General features: G+C 42.3%; 1 long non-coding RNA gene across 1 annotated transcript; it reads right to left on the bottom strand.

Annotated features, from left to right (window-relative positions):
• Nucleotides 1-2,104: 2,104 nt before the first annotated feature.
• Nucleotides 2,105-11,906, bottom strand: LOC137340885 (uncharacterized). Its single transcript, XR_010966897.1, has 3 exons — nt 11,882-11,906; nt 11,540-11,669; nt 2,105-2,295 (listed from the first exon to the last, which is right to left on the bottom strand). It is a non-coding gene; the product is annotated as an uncharacterized lncRNA (long non-coding RNA).
• Between the last annotated feature and the right edge of the window lie 4,722 nt (nt 11,907-16,628).

The following is a 16,628-nucleotide window of genomic DNA, read 5'->3' as shown; positions in this document are numbered from 1 at the left end:
ATATTGGATTGCCCTGAGGACAGCTGAAGACTGACACCAAAAAGATAAGATTTTAAAATACTTAAATCCTCCCAACGCAACGTTCAAACCATGCAAGCACTGCTGGCCAACACTTTCCCCACCCCCCCACCCCCATCACGACATCGACCCTCCCTAATATCTGCCACCGCCCTACCTCCCGATCCCAGCCACCGTTACTCTCCCTCCCAACCCCAGCCACCGTTACCCTCCCTCCCGATCCTAGCCCTCGTTACCCTCCCTCCCGATCCTAGCCCTCGTTACCCTCTCTCCCAATCCCGGCCATCGTTACCCTCCCTCCTGATCCCAGCCAACATTGCCCTCCCTCCCGATCCTAGCCCTCGTTACCCTCCCTCCTGATCCCGGCCACCGTTACCCTCCCTCCTGATCCCAGCCAACATTACCCTCCCTCCCGATCCTAGCCCTCGTTACCCTCCCTCCCGATCCCGGCCACCATTAACCTCCCTCCTGATCCCAGCCAACATTACCCTCCCTCCCGATCCTAGCCCTCGTTACCCTCCCTCCTGATCCCGGCCACCGTTACCCTCCCTCCCGATCCTAGCCCTCGTTACCCTCCCTCCCGATCCCGGCCATCGTTACTCTCCCTCCTGATCCCAGCGAACATTACCCTCCCTCCGGATCCCAGCCACCATTACTATCCCTCCCAATCCCAGCCAACAATACCCTCCCCCCGGATCCCGGCCACCATTACCATCCCTCCAGATCCCCGCCACCGATGCCCCTCTCCCAATCCCCACCAATGTCCCTCTCCCAAATGCCCTCCTCTCCCAATAACCCCTCCTGCCGGTCACCACTCTCTTTATTGTCCCCTTTAATGACTTACATGGGGGCCAATGCCAGCATCACAGCGGCCAGATCTTCGAGGCATCTTCTCTGGCGAGCTGCCTGGGGTGCTAATTATGCCTCTGCTGCTTTCCGGTTCAATGATAATGGGGCCCGAGGCCCAATATTACGTGCGCCTCGGGTCTATCCATTCAGTTGCAGGGATTGTTCCTTGCATGCTCATATTTGAGTGTGCTCAAATTTCTAGGCCAATATGTAATGACAGGCTACTTGATCACATTAGTATAAGAGGCAAGTTTGGTTCTTTCTTCACCTAATGCTCAGATATGAAAAATTTCCAGCAGGGATCACAGATACTTGATCAGGAGCAGAAAACTTGGCAAAATGTTTTCCCCTGCTTAATGCAGAAGCACTACAGCCAATTGTGGAACATCTTTATTCGCCCTAGTTGTGATCAGCTAATAGCACAGTCGAAGAATAGGAACGTGGGTGCTTCTGGTTTGTATGTTCAGCCACACATTGGGGTAAATTTATGCTTGGAGTGGACTGCCCACCCATTAATCAATGGAATGATAAACATGTGGGTGCCATAACGGATGGGTGATCAGCTCCGCCATTTACCACCCAGACGATGAAGACAAAAATCTACAGTTTACTCAGTAAGAACAAACCACTCTTCCTCTGTTGATCATTTGTCTTTGAAATCTCATAATGTGTCCTATTGTCATTGATCAGATGAAGGAATAGAAAATCCTCCATCATTCTGTAGTAGTTCAATAAATAAATAACATGGAAGACAATCTCACTAAAACTCACCCTTTGGAACTTCAACACAAAACTGTTGAAATGTTACATGGTAAAGCAACTGATTCCAAAAGAAATGCTTAAATATTTAAACTTTCCACTATTTAAGAAAGTTCATTCTCAGTTTAAAATGAATCCTGGGAAATTAAGCCAAAGCTGCTCCTATCTGATGTAACTAACATGTAGACACTTGCTGAAATTGTGGAAATTCTGCCACAAGTGATAAAGACTATTGTGTCATGAGCTCCACAGAACTACGTGACATATTTTGCTTTGAAAGGAAAGTCAAACTTAATAGAAAGTTAATACTATAATGATCTATTTATTACAGGCGTGTCCCCAAACATATCCTCTAAAATGTCATGTGACGCAGGTCATCAAGTGATATGTATAGCTTGATAACATTTCCTAATATTTTCCCTTGCAGTAGAAATATTATTAATAACTTGAACCTTTGCACCGGTTTGTGAGTGGCTTTATTTGATGATTCTAAGAACCCAAGATTTATCGTACTTGCAGTAGAAATGAATCATAAGATTCTTCTCACGAGTGAAGTTACAGAATTAGCATTTACTGTCACGTTTTCAGACTTTTCATTATTTTGTTTCCTGGAAAGAATTTGGGATAAAAACAGAAAATGCTGGAGAAGCTCAGCAAGTTAGGCAGCATCTGTGGAGAAAGAAACAGAGTTAACGTTTCAGGTCAAAGACCTTTCGTCAGAACTGGAAGGTATTAAAAGAGTTAAAATTTTTGAGTAAGAACAGATCCAGGGAAAGGGGTGGGGGAGGGAGAGGAGGGGAGGAAAGGACAAAAGGGAAGGCCTCTGATAGGGTGGAGGGCATGAGTCATTAAAGGAATTTGAGGTTGAGTTAGGTTTAATTGTTTTGTTTTAAAACAGAGTGAACTTGCACAGATTTAAAACAAGTCATGGGCTCCAGACATTGAAGAGGCGTATTAAATCCAGACAAGCCAATTTGTGGAATGTTGCATCTCACAGTCTGTTTCAAACTGATATATTGAGGGTCAACTGCCTTATCCCAGGCCCATTAAGTTAAAGAAAGCAGAAAAAACTTGTACTTACATAGCACCTTTCATGATCTCAGGAAGTCCCAATGTGCTTTACAGTCAATGAAGTACTTTTGAAGTGTAGTCACTGTTGTAATGTAGGGAAATGTGACCACCAATTTGCATACAGCAAGGTCCCACAAACAGCAATGAGATAAATGACCAGATAATCTGTTTTAGTGATGTTGGGTTGAGGGCACAAAGAGACCTCCCCTGGTCTTCGTCGAATAGTGCCTGGGATCTTTTACACCCACCTGAGAGGACTGACGGGGCCCTCAGTTTAATATCTCATCTAAAAGACAGTACTTCCTCAGTACTGCACTGAAGTGTCAGTCTAGATTATGTGCTCAAGTTTCTCGAGTGGGGCTTGAACCCATGAATATCAGCCCAGAGCTGCTCAGGAACAAAAGGGTGACCAGGAAAAGTTAGGTAAGCTTGTTAATATGGATAGTGTGACATATTATTTTCTTGATCTTGAGCAAGGTTCTATAGTTAGTTGGATCAAGGTGAGAATTGATTACATCATTTGCTCTGCATTTGCACTTGCTATCTGTAAAATATAGCAGTTTAACAAGTCTTAGCTAGCCTTGTCTCACTGAAGTATTTCAACCTGCCTTCTGAAAGTTTGGAGAAGTGCATATCAGAACACATATGAAAGACACAGTATTCAGTTCAGATCAAGGTTCTATTGTTACACCTTCAGTTATACTGTATAATTATAGCCACACTTCTGAATGTAATAGAGAGCTTACAAAGGTGGCTGGCACCTGAGAGAATATCTAAGGCAGATTCAAAACTTGTAGCAAGCATCTTATTATGATCAGAGGATGTCCCAAAGTGCTTCACAACCAATGAGCTATTTTTGAAATGAAGTTATATCGAGTTACATCGAAACTACAGCACAGAAACAGGCCATTCGGCCCAACTAATCTATGCCACTGTTCATGCTCCACACGAGCCTCCTCCCTCCTTACTTCATCTCACCCCATCAGGATACCCTTCAATTTTTTTCTCCCTCATGTATTTATCTAGCTTCCCCTTAAATGTAGCTATGCTATTTGCCTCAACTACTCCTTGTGGTAGCACATTCCACATTCTTACCACTCTTTGGATAAAGAAGTATCTCCTGAATTCTCTATTGGATTATTATCAACTATTTTATATTTATAACCCCTAGTTTTGGTCTCCCCCACAAGTGAAGACATTTTCTCTACATCTACTCTATCAAACCCTATCATTATCTTAAAGACCTCTATCAGGTAGGCAAATGAAACCTATAATGCAAAATTATTGGTACAATATTCTATTTGGAATACATCCGTTACTACTATAAATCAGGAAATACAGACTGCGGAAAGGAACTTTAATGTAATAAATTCAGTAATTTTATTAAGTGATTTTGTTTTTATGGACTAACACTAACAATGGTTCACAAGTGATGAGGTGGCAGGATTTATTATGCCATTAGTATTCCTATGTCCTTGTAATGTTAATGTATTCAGTGGCATTCATCTTTGTGAGGTGAGGTGGATAGCATCAGCTGTTAATTGGAGTGGGAAAGGAATTGCCAGAAACTTTCACTTTCTTTGTGCTGTCAGAGATTTATAGGCCTAGAAATTGTGCAGCGCCCGCTTTTTGGGTGTTAAACGGGCACCTAAGCCTTCAATATTACAGGCAGGAAGTGCATGCTCATTACAAGCCAGGAGTGTACCACCTGTCATATTGGATCGGGCTTCTCCATTGGCATCAGGAACGCATGCCAATCGTATTTAAAACGCTGAATACCTTATTTAAATTAAACAAGATTATGGTTCTATGCTTCTTGCAGGACCCTTTTTCCGATTTTGATATGCCCCAGCGCCTGACTCACCACGTGCTGAACTTGCCCAGTAACACACGGCACTAACCGGCGCTATTTAAAGGGATCATGCGCTACTTACAGGTTAGTTGCTGGTTTGTCATTAGACGCTGCTGGTTAACTTCTTGATGTTTCTTGGTGTGTTTTATCACCCTGGAAATTTCAGAACAAAATTTTGCTGGTTAAATACTTTTAACTACAGTCATGGGTGGTCTCATAGGGCTGCCTTCGGGGCTGGAGGATGAGGGGGAGCAGCAAAGAAGACACCACAAAGCAGGAGAAGCTGCCACAACAGGGAGGAGGAGGAGAGCACTGCGCAGGTGCCCGATGCTTCACTATGTGAAGACCCCTCCTCTAGCCAAGCCTCTAGGGTATGTGTGGTGCCAGTATCTGAGCTGGTGCTTACGAGGGTAAGATCGAGTGACGCTGCATCATCAGGAAGGCTGTCCTCCTCTTCCTCCACTGGCAGAGGTATCTCCACATTTTTAGCACCAGAAATGAAAGAGTGGAACAATGGTTAGCTTTTAGAGTGAAGGGAGAGCAGAGAGAGATGCATGGCTCGTGAAAGCATCTGCAGTTTGCCATGCAGAGTGCGTAGGGTAAGATTGAAGTAAGAGGGGAAAAAGAGGATAAGGTGTGAAGAAACTCTGCACGATGTCTCCTCCAGTGTTGCCAGTCACCACGGCCATGACTCTCCCCCCGCCCATGATTGCCAGCACGTTTTCTTCGAGGGGGGAGAGGGTGTGCAGGGGTGCTCGGGTGGAAGGTTCCTGTCTGGCGTTGTGTGCAACTTTCTGCGGCAAGAAAGAAGGGAGTGTGTTGGTGACAGTCTTGTGAGGTGCTCAGAGAATGTGCCTGTCAGGGGCAGTAGCTGATAGGCAGTGTGTTAGATGTGAGGTGTGAGGAAGTAAAGGTTGTAATCATGGTGAGTGTGAGGAGATGGAGGTGTAGTGACGTGTGGTGCAATGATTGTAACAGAGTGAAAGAAAGTGGTGGAGGGAACTATTGTGAGCAGTGAGGTGGTGATGTTGCAGGTGTGAGCTGACAGTAAGAGAACAGTATTGTTACCACTTTGAACTTTGAACTTTTGGTACCATTGCAGCCTTGTCCTTGGTGGTAAGCTCCTGGCATTCACTTGCTCTGCTACTTCTTCCCACTGGCATCGGAGTTGATGCCTGGAGGTCTTCCTGCCCTTGGGCAGATAAGGATGTCCCTCCTGTCCACAGCCTGTACCAGGATCTCCAAGGCAGCATTGGAAAACCTGGCCATTTCTCTGTTGAGAAGTGTTTCCTTCCTTCTGCACCCAGAATTCTTCCCCCCTTTAAGATGTGCTGGCTGCCTTTAAGTGGCATTAGAGATGCCCGATATCCAGCCCCCCAAACAAGCATACAGCCAAAAAGTAGCATGGGTAGTGCTGGCTGAGTGATGATAATCAGTAGGCAGCATGAATATTACGTACTGCCTGAGACAACTTGTGCAGTGCACACCCCACCCGCTGTGTGCCCATCCTCAACAACATCCTATTTCTAGGCCATGAGGTTTTCATTAAAATACGTAGAAATGACAACACTAGTGAAGGTCTCATGTAGTCACGAAGGATATGGGAATGGTTTGCTGAAGTGCAATTAGTGATATTTTCCCATGACTGTAATGCCATTTTTTTTCATGAACAGATATAACAAATATGTCTTTGAAATTTCCTTAAGACTTATTTCTAGGTTTTTTTTTGGTTAAACAGATCAGTTCACTAACTACAATTTTGAAAATTTTGCGGGTGTACTGGCCACCCAGCAGTAGGCCCTGGGGAAGATAGAGATGTTCTCACCATCGGCGAGGACCGGATGGGATGGTAAGTCATTCCACACCATCTTCCTGGTGCTACTGCTCTGTTTCTGCCAGGCGGGAGGCCTAAAAACCACCCATAGTGAGTGTTGAAGCTTTGATTCACTGTGAACAACATCGCATGAGATCTTTGTTGCATCAGCTCGACATTTCCCACCACGTCCAACATTATCCCACCATCAAACACATTCCCCTCCACTGATTCACTTTCCCACCACCCCTACTCCCTCCTTTTCTTCTTCGACACCTTTCCATGCAAGTGCAGCACTTGCCCAATCATTTCCTCCCACATCACTATACAGGACATCAAAAAGTCCTTCTGAGTGAGACAGCAATTTAATAGTACTTCCTCAAACCTAGTATACTGTATTTGCTACTCATTATGTGGTCTCCTCTACATTGTGGAGACCAAACATAGATTAGGTGACCACATTGCTGAAAACCTCTGTTCCAGAACAAGGGGGTACAATCTTAAAATTGGAGCTGGCCATTCATGAGTGAAATCAGGAAGCATTTTTTTCACACAAAGGGTAATGGAAATATGGAATTCTTCCTCTAAAAGACTGAGGCTGTTAGGACAATTGAAATTTTTATTAGGTTAGGATATCAAGGAATATGGATCAGAGGCAAGTAAATGGAGTTGAGATACAAATCAACCATGATCTAATTGAATAGCGGAACAGGCTCGAGGGGCTGAATGGCCTATTCCAGTTCTTATGTCCCTATGACCATCAGTGTGATGCTGAGCTCCCTGTCACTTGCCTCTTCGATTCATACTCCCACTCTGACCTCTCTGTGTTTGGGTTTCTACACCGTCCCAAAGATGTTTAACACAAACTTGAAGAAAAAGCACTTTCTCTAGGTACTTTTACATAGAATTTACTGCAGAGAAACAGGCCATTCAACCCACTGATCTGTGCCGGTGTTTATGCTCCACACAAGCCTCCTCCCCCCCTAATTCATCGAACCCTAACTGCATATTCTTCTATCCCTTTCTCCCTCATGTACTTACCTAGCTTCCCGTTAAAGGCACCTATGCTATTCACCTCAACTACTCCATTTGGTAGCAAGTTCCACATTCTCAGCACTCTATGGGTGAAGAAGTTTCTCCTGAATTCTTTATTGGATTTAATAGTGACTATCTTATATTTATGGCCCCTAGTTTTGGACTCCCCCATAAGTGGAAACATCTTATCCATGTCTACCCTATCAAACCCCTTCATAATTTTAAAGACTCCAATTAGGTCACCCCTCAGCCCTCTCTTTTCTAGAGGAAAGAGCCCCAGCTTGTTCAATCTTTCCTGATAGTTATAACCTCCCAGTTCCGGAATCATCCTTGTAAATCTTTTTTGCACCTTCTCCAGTGCCTCTATATCCTTTTTGTAATATGGAGACCAGAACGATAAACAATTCACACTCTAAGTGTGGTCTACCAAGATTCTATACAAGTTTAACGTAACTTCCCTGCTTTTTAATTCTATTCCTCTTGAAATGAACCCCAGTGCTTTGTTGGCAATTTTTATGGCCTTGTTAACTTGCATTGCTGCTTACAACGATTTGTGAATGTTTGCCTCTCGATCCTTTTGTGCCTTTACTCCATTTAGACGTATTTTCCAAGGAGTATGTGGCCTCCTTATTCATCCTACCAAAATGCACCACCTCACACTTATCTATTTTGAAATTAATTTGCCATTTACATATCCATTCTGCAAGTTTATTAATGTTATCTTGTATTTTGTCGCAGTCCTCCTCAGCATTAACTATACCCCACAATTTGGTGTCGGCTGCTAATTTTAAAATTGTATTTCCGATTCCCGAGTCCAAATCATTTATGTAAATAATGAACAACAGTGGTCCCAGCATCGATCCTTGTGGAACACCACTTCCCACCTTTTGCTAATCTGAGTAACTATCTTTAACCTCTACTCTCCGTTTTCTGTTTTGTAGCCAGCTTGCTATCCATTCGGCTACTTGTCCCCTGACTCCACCTTAGTCATGCGTCTATAATGCGGTACCTTATCTAAGGCCTTTTGAAAATCTAAGTATGTTACATCTACTACAGTACCCTTGTCTACTCTTTCTATTATTTCTTCAAAGAATTCAATAAGGTTGGTCAAGCATGAAATCCTTTTTGAAATCCATGTTGTTCATTATTATTTTTTAAGTTTCTAAATGTATTTCTGTTACATCTTTGAGTAAAGATTCCATTATCTTTCCTACCACTGATGTTAAACTAATTGATCTATAGTTTCCTGGATTTGTTTTATCTCCCTTTTTAAATATAGGAATAACATTAGCTGTCCTCCAGTCCTCTGGCACTATACCATTTTCTAATTATTTTTTATAAATATATAATATTTAATAGTATAATATATAATAATAAAATTGGCTCCCCCTTTCTAACTTAAATGTCTTTATATCTTTTTTGATCTGTTCTTCTAATATCATGTCCACCCCATTAGTCTTCCTGCTAAATACTGAGGCAAAGTAACTATTCAATATTTCTGCCATTTCGCTGTCATTAACTGTGAGTTTACCTTGTGCATCCCTTAGTGGCCCTATCCCTTGCAGCCCTCAAGCCTTGATATTGACTTTAATAACTTCAGACCTTAACTATAACTCCCATTCTTTGGCTGACTATGCTGCTGATGTGGGATGGATGTGCTAGCATTTCGGGGGATGGAGGACGGGACAGGTTGGTGCTAGAGTTGGGGGTCCTCAGCTGGAACACTGCTGGCAGGGTGGCCTGCACCTTTGGTGTTGACCTGCTTTTCTCTTTTCCCAGGCTCCTGGACTGCTGAAGCCTGTTCTGCCTTACCAGTTTCTTTTTGTCCTTCCATTTCTATCTCACTTACCACCCCTTCATACAATCTGTGTCTCGTAAATGTCTGTAATTGCTTTGATTTATTTTAATATGCCTCCTATTGTATTAGGTTAACGTCATTTCAACCATCTTCGTCTGTGTGTGTGTGTGTGTGTGTGTGTGTGTGTGTCCATGCATGTGCATGTGTGCGTGTGTGTGCGCCTTTATGTGTGCGTGTGTGTTTTGGTCTGTGTGTATTGATGTGTGAGCATGCACGTGTGTTGGTGTGTGTGCAGTGCGTGCGTGTGTTGGTGTGTTTGTGTGTGCGCATGTGTGTGTTTGTATGTCCGACCTGCTGAGTGTTTCAAGCATCTGTGTTTTAGCTTTTAGTTTATTTCAAATACAACCTAGCCTACCCATTACACACATTTTAATTCAAATTTCTTTTCAATCGTTCGTTCCCATGCTCTTAGGTTGTATCTTCCATTTTAGAGGTGATTAGGTGATTAAATGAGTGGTTAAAGTGGAATTTGTTAAGTGCTTGCCAACTTCGCCGCCCTCAATAATCTTTGCACCCCACTCCTGTAATACTTGGTACTGCCAGCCTTTGTTTGACAGACTGATTACAGAAGAATTTCACAAATGATTGGTTATATCCAATAAAAAGAGCCAGAAAGGGAGTATTTGATCAATATCATCAGGCAATTTTATCTATTGGCCTGGTCTTTAGTCAGCAGAGTGGCACTGCGAAAGATTGATGGATTGAAACTAACCTTGACTAATATATGCTTTCATACTTGGTGCACCAAATGGTCTTCCTGTGTTGTAACATTCACAATTAGTGTTTGTAGATTAGATAACAAACTGTTTGCTACAAACAAACTGGCCAGGCACTTTAACATTCCTCAATCAATTTATTAGCATAAGTGAGTGGAGCAGCAAAAAGCAGGGGTGAGCTCTGCTGTATTGCCACCCATTTTAACACCCATCTGATGTCCTGCTGGAAGTGATGAGTGATGTATTCAATATGTGCACCCATATAGAAATGTAAAACCCATAGCAACTCTGAAAGCCAGGGTTGCATGTTCATCCTATTTCTCATCTACATGCTGCCCCTCGGTGACATCATCCAAAAACACGTCAGGTTCCACATGTACGCTGACAACATTAAGATCTACCTCACCACCATCTCTCTCGACCCCTCCACTGTCTTTGATTTGTCATACTATTTGTCCGACATGAGCAAAAATTTCCTCCAACTAAATATTGGGAAGACCGAATCCATTGTCTTCGGCCCCTGCCTCAAACTCCGTTCCCTAACCACCAACTGCATCACTCCCCCTGGCCACTGTCTGAGGCTGAACCAGACTGTTCACAACCGTGACATATTATTTGACTCTGAGATGAGCTTCCAACCACAAATCTGCTCCATCACCAAGACAGCCTATTTCCACCTAGGCAGCTGAAGTCACGGCCGGCAATGGTGGAGCAATTAAAATCGGGGATGTGCAAGAGGCAAAAATTGGAGGAGCACAAAGACCTCTGATGTTTGTAGGGCTGGAGGAGGTTACAGAGATAGGGAAAGGCGTGGCCATGGAGGGATTTGAAAACAAGGATGAGAATTTTAAAACTGAGGCATTGCCGGACCGGGAGCCAATGTAGGTCAGTGAGCACAGGCATGATGGGTGAACGGGACTTGGTGCGAGTTTGGATACGGGCAGCAGAATTTTGGATGAGCTCAAATTTATGGTGGGTGGAAGATGGGAGGCCGATCAGGAGAGCATTGGAATTGCCAAGTCTAGAGGTAACAAAGGCATGGATGAGGGTTGCAGCAGCAGATTAGCTGAGGCGAGGCGGAGACGGGCGATGATAACGGTCAAAGAAAGTCACCCTTACACAGTAGTTTCATTAAACAAAAGTGATCACTTAATGATCCTTGATTTTAATCGCTGCACCATTGCTGGCTGTGCCTTCAGCTGCCTAGGCTGTAAACTCTGGAATTCCCTCCTTAAACCTCTCTGCCTCTCTACCTCCCTCTCTCCTCCTTTAAGACGCTATTTAAAACCTACCTCTTTGACCAAGCTTTTGGTCACCTGTCCTAATATCTACTTATGTGGCTTGGTGTCAAATTTTGTTGGATGACACTACTGGGAACTTTTACTACATTAAAGGTGCTATATAAATGCAAGTTGTTGCTGTTGTTGTTGTCCCTGGTGTCCAGCATTGCTATGGCAACAGAACGAGGGGATTTATTTTTTTTAAACGGGAAACCTATATTGCTTTGTGATTGGGTGCACAGGATATGGTGCAAAATTCAAATATGTTTAAAAAATAAATCTCCCTACCTTTACAGTCAGCTCAGAGGCCACCAGCAATGCTAATCTTAGGTTACTTTTGTCGCAGCAAATCCTTGTTCCCACTACTGGCTGACTCTCCAGCGGAGGCTGAGACCTCACCAAAAATATTTCAGTGAACCTAACGCAGGAAAAATGGCTGGGGTTAAAGGGCATCTTCATTTCTGGTGAAAGTCCCGTCACATCAGAAGTGCTCCTTAATTCTACAAAAGCAGAATATCTCGAATGTCCTGGGTGTTGATATTGTTATTAGCGTGAACCTGGAATGCTTTATGCTGTGTCATTGCAAATTGTCACAATACTTTATACGCAAATAAAGACAAAAGTGCATACCTATTTCTTACGAAGCTATTGATCTCGGCTTGTATACCTGTGAGTAAAGCACAAGGTTACAATGTAATTAATGCCACAGTTCCAGTCCTCCTGAGCTGTGTGGTAATCAGTATTTTATACTCGCGTATTCAGTGCTTGCTAATACATAAGAAACAACCTGCTGCAATACAGATGACAAATGCAGATGGTAATATCATGATATGAAAGGTTAAGGTAATACTGAAGGAACAACTTGACTATTCATTTGAATGCTTTAAACCTTCAATTATCCATCTGTGGATTTTAGTGGAGTTGTTCTGAAGCCACAGAGCCTAGAAGCAGTTTGTGTGATTGGAGTGGACATTATTAGAAGGGCTGCAGTGTGGGAAAGAATTAGTTACAGTCACTTAGAGTATAATTAAGTTTGAAATTGGCACAAGATAAACAGATACTGCAGGAGAAAGGGAGCATTTTAATGAAACCTATCTAAACAAGTTTCATTATTTAGAAACTGTTATTTCCAGTGGCACAATTCTGTGTATTCATAGTATATTGTTACCCAGGCAACTGCAAACTCATCAGTTTCACATTAAAATAATGGTAAAATAATGGAATCAATTATCAGGAGTAAATATGAAGATTACCTGCATTATAGTAAACCAGCAGCGAACATGGATTCAGAAGTGGAAGGTCCTGCTTGACTAACTTACTTGTTTTTTTGGAGAAAGTGACATACCAAATAGACTGAGGAAAGCTCTACAACATGAAGCATCTAGACGGGAAAATCCTTTGACAAAGTTCTGCCTGAAGGGCTGCTTCTTAAACCTAAACCAGTGGAGATTCAAGATATAAAGTTAAAATAGAGCATTCTAGATAAATGAGTGAACTCCTCACCCTCATATCTGCATTCCGCATAACCCCTTTCCCAACTCTATACCAGCATTTTTGCAGGGCATACTTTACGTGAGACATCATTTCAAATATCATTGCTTTTCTACTTTTCATAAATCAAGCATATAGCCCTGTATGTGTAAGAGCACAATTTAGGGACTCTTGATTAAATGACAATGTCCATTATCCACCAGGAAGTTCCCTCCATTATGGCAAATAATGGAAGTAGCACTCTGAGATAAAAGTAAAGTAACAACTAGAGAAGAAAAATAAAATAGGAGCAAAAAGATGTGCAAAACACAAGAAAAGTTATAAAAACTTTATTTTAGTTTCAAAGTGTTTATTTTAGCAGTTTAATATTGATACAATGGTAATAAAGCTGTTCCTGCTGAATCCAAGTAGTATTATTATTGTCGTATTAGCTTTTTCAGAATCACAATATATAAAGTCAAATCTTTTTTTTAAAGTCCAGCGTTGGGAGCACAGAGTTCCATGAGGTTTCTGGAACTCTAAGGACTAGAAAGGCTGAAATTTGATAATATAACTGGTTGCAGCAATATTTTCAATTGGCTCTGAAGCAGTACTGTAGTACTGAGCATGAGCTTTTCTCCACCGATCTCCTGCTGAAATCACGGCGGGAGAACAGGGAACCCAGCAGCAATTCTGCCCCAATATTTCTTTCACCTGCTGGATAGTAGATGATCTGAAATATGGCACTTACAGTACAGCATACCTGCAGTACTGCATTGAAGTGTCAGCCAAGAGTGTTCAAGATTGGAGCAGGGTTTGAACCCACAACCACCTAACTCAGAGGCAAAAGTGCTACCATTGAGTCAAGCCTGAAGTAGTAGTTTGCTACTACAGCTTTTCTTACAACAGTTTGATGGTATTTGCCAACAGTAAATTTTCACCAACAAAACGCAACGTAAGTGATTTAATGCCCTAAAAAAGCAGAAATGAGTCCCTCATCAAGTCTAGTAGTGTTACTGCTAGCAAAGAGGAGTGCAAATGACAGATTAAAAACAACAGCTGTGTTAGTGACATATTTAGTAACATTAAATCAAGCTTTGATGAATCCAGCTGGCCAGAATTACACCCGGTCTTTATAGCAGAGTTGAAGATAAAATTTCTGGTAATTTTTTTAATAATTCAGAAAGCTAGGTGCAAATGCAAGATATCTACTATCAAGAAGATTAGGAGAGAAGAAAGATGAATCAAGAAGCTGCAGCAAGCTTAGACTTAAAAAGCTCTTAGATTGTAGGAGAATCAAACAGTCAGAGGGAGATAGAAGAGCAAATATGTAGGCAAATTTCTGAGAAGTGTAAAAACATTAGGGCAGTAATAGTAGGGGATTTCAATTACCCTGATATGAAATGGGATACAAGCAGTGTAAATGGTACAGAGGGCACAGAATTCTTAAATTGCATACAAGAGAATTTTTTTAGCCAGTATATAGCAAGCCCAACGAGAGGGGGGGCAGTTCTGGATTTAGTTCTAGGAAATGAAGAGGGGCAGGTGGAAGAAGTAGCAGTGGGAGAACATTTTACATAAGAACATAAGAACATAAGAAATAGGAGCAGGAGTAGGCCAATCGGCCCCTCGAGCCTGCTCCACCATTCAATAAGATCATGGCTGATCTGATCCTAACCTCAAATCTAAATTCATGTCCAATTTCCTGCCCGCTCCCCGTAACCCCTAATTCCCTTTACTTCTAGGAAACTGTCTATTTCTGTTTTAAATTTATTTAATGATGTAGCTTCCACAGCTTCCTGGGGCAGCAAATTCCACAGACCTACTACCCTCTGAGTGAAGAAGTTTCTCCTCATCTCAGTTTTGAAAGAGCAGCCCCTTATTCTAAGATTATGCCCCCTAGTTCTAGTTTCACCCATCCTTGGGAACATCCTTACCGCATCCACCCGATCAAGCCCCTTCACAATCTTATATGTTTCAATAAGATCGCCTCTCATTCTTCTGAACTCCAATGAGTAGAGTCCCAATCTACTTAACCTCTCCTCATATGTTCACCCCCTCATCCCCGGGATTAACCGAGTGAACCTTCTTTGTACTGCCTCGAGAGCAAGTATGTCTTTTCTTAAGTATGGACACCAAAACTGTATGCAGTATTCCAGGTGCGGTCTCACCAATACCTTATATAACTGCAGCAATACCTCCCTGTTTTTATATTCTATCCCCCTAGCAATAAAAGCCAACATTCCGTTGGCCTTCTTGATCACCTGCTGCACCTGCATACTAACTTTTTGATTTTCTTGCACTAGGACCCCCAGATCCCTTTGTACTGCAGTACTTTCCAGTTTCTCGCCATTAAGATAATAACATGCTCTCTGATTTTTCCTGCCAAAGTGCATAACCTCACATTTTCCAATATTGTATTGCATCTGCCAAATCTCCGCCCACTCACCCAGCCTGTCTATATCCCCCTGTAGGTTTTTTATGTCCTCCTCACTCTCCACTTTCCCTCCCATCTTTGTATCATCTGCAAACTTTGATATGTTACACTCGGTCCCCTCCTCCAAATCGTTAATATAGATTGTAAAGAGTTGGGGATCCAGCACCGACCCCTGCGGAACACGACTGGCTACTGGTTGCCAGTCCGAGAATGAACCATTTATCCCAACTCTCTGCTTCCTGTTAGATAACCAATCCTCCACCCATGCCAGAATATTACCCCCAATCCAGTGATTCTTTATCTTGAGCAATAATCTTTTATGTGGCACCTTGTCGAATGCCTTCTGGAAGTCTAAATACACTACGTCCACTCGTTCCCCTTTATCCACCCTGTACGTTATGTCCTCAAAGAACTCAAGCAAATTTGTCAGACATGACTTCCCCTTTGTAAAGCCATGCTGACTTTGTCCTATTAAATTATGTTTATCCAAATGTTCCGCTACTGTCTCCTTAACAATAATCTCCAAAATTTTACCCACCACAGATGTTAGGCTAACTGGTCTATAATTTCCAGCCTTCTGCCTACTACCCTTTTTAAATAAGGGTGTTACATTAGCAGTTTTCCAATCTGCCGGGACCTTTGCCGAGTCCAGAGAATTTTGGAAAATTATTACCAAAGCAATTTTGGTGGTAGTGATCATAATACAGTTAGTTTTAAGATAGTTATGGAAAAGGACAAAGACAGAGCAGGAGTTAAAGTTTTCAATTGGGGAAAGGCCAATTTTGCAAAACTGAGAAATGATTTAGCAGAAGTAAACTGGAAACAGCTACTTGAAGGTAAATCAGTGTCAGAGCAGTGGGAGATATTCAAAAGGGTGATTCAAGGGGTTCAGGTTGAACATGTTCCCACAAAAAAAAGGAAGGGGCTGCCAAATCTAGAGCCCTCCGGATGTCAACAAGCATTCGGGGTAAGATAAGGCAGAAAAAGAAAGCCTATGATAGACACCGGGAACTAAATACTACGGAAAGCTTAGAGGAGTATACAAAGTGCAGGGGTGAAGTTAAAAAGGAAATTAGGAAAGCAAAGAGAGGGCATGAAAAAATATTAGCAGGTAAAATCAAAGAAAACCCAAAGATGTTTTATAAATACATTAAGAGCAAGAGGATAACTAAGGAAAGAGTAGGGCCTATTAGAGACCAAAAAGGTAAACTATGTGGAGGTGGAAGATGTGAGTATGGTTCTTAATGAATACTTTGCATCTGTCTTCACAAAAGAGAGGGATGATGCAGGGATTGAAGTTAAGGAGGAGGAGTGTGAAATATTGGATGGGATAAACATAGTGAGAGAGGAAATATTCAGGGGATTAGCATCTTTGAAAGTGGATAAATCACCAGGGCGGGATGAAATGTATCCCAGGCTGTTAAAGGAAACCAAGGAGGAAATAGCGGAGGCTTTAACAATCATTTTCCA

This window comes from Heptranchias perlo, chromosome 22, assembly GCF_035084215.1.
Source record: "Heptranchias perlo isolate sHepPer1 chromosome 22, sHepPer1.hap1, whole genome shotgun sequence".
Taxonomy (NCBI): Eukaryota; Metazoa; Chordata; class Chondrichthyes; order Hexanchiformes; family Hexanchidae; genus Heptranchias; species Heptranchias perlo.
This window is presented reverse-complemented; position numbering and strand designations above follow the sequence as displayed.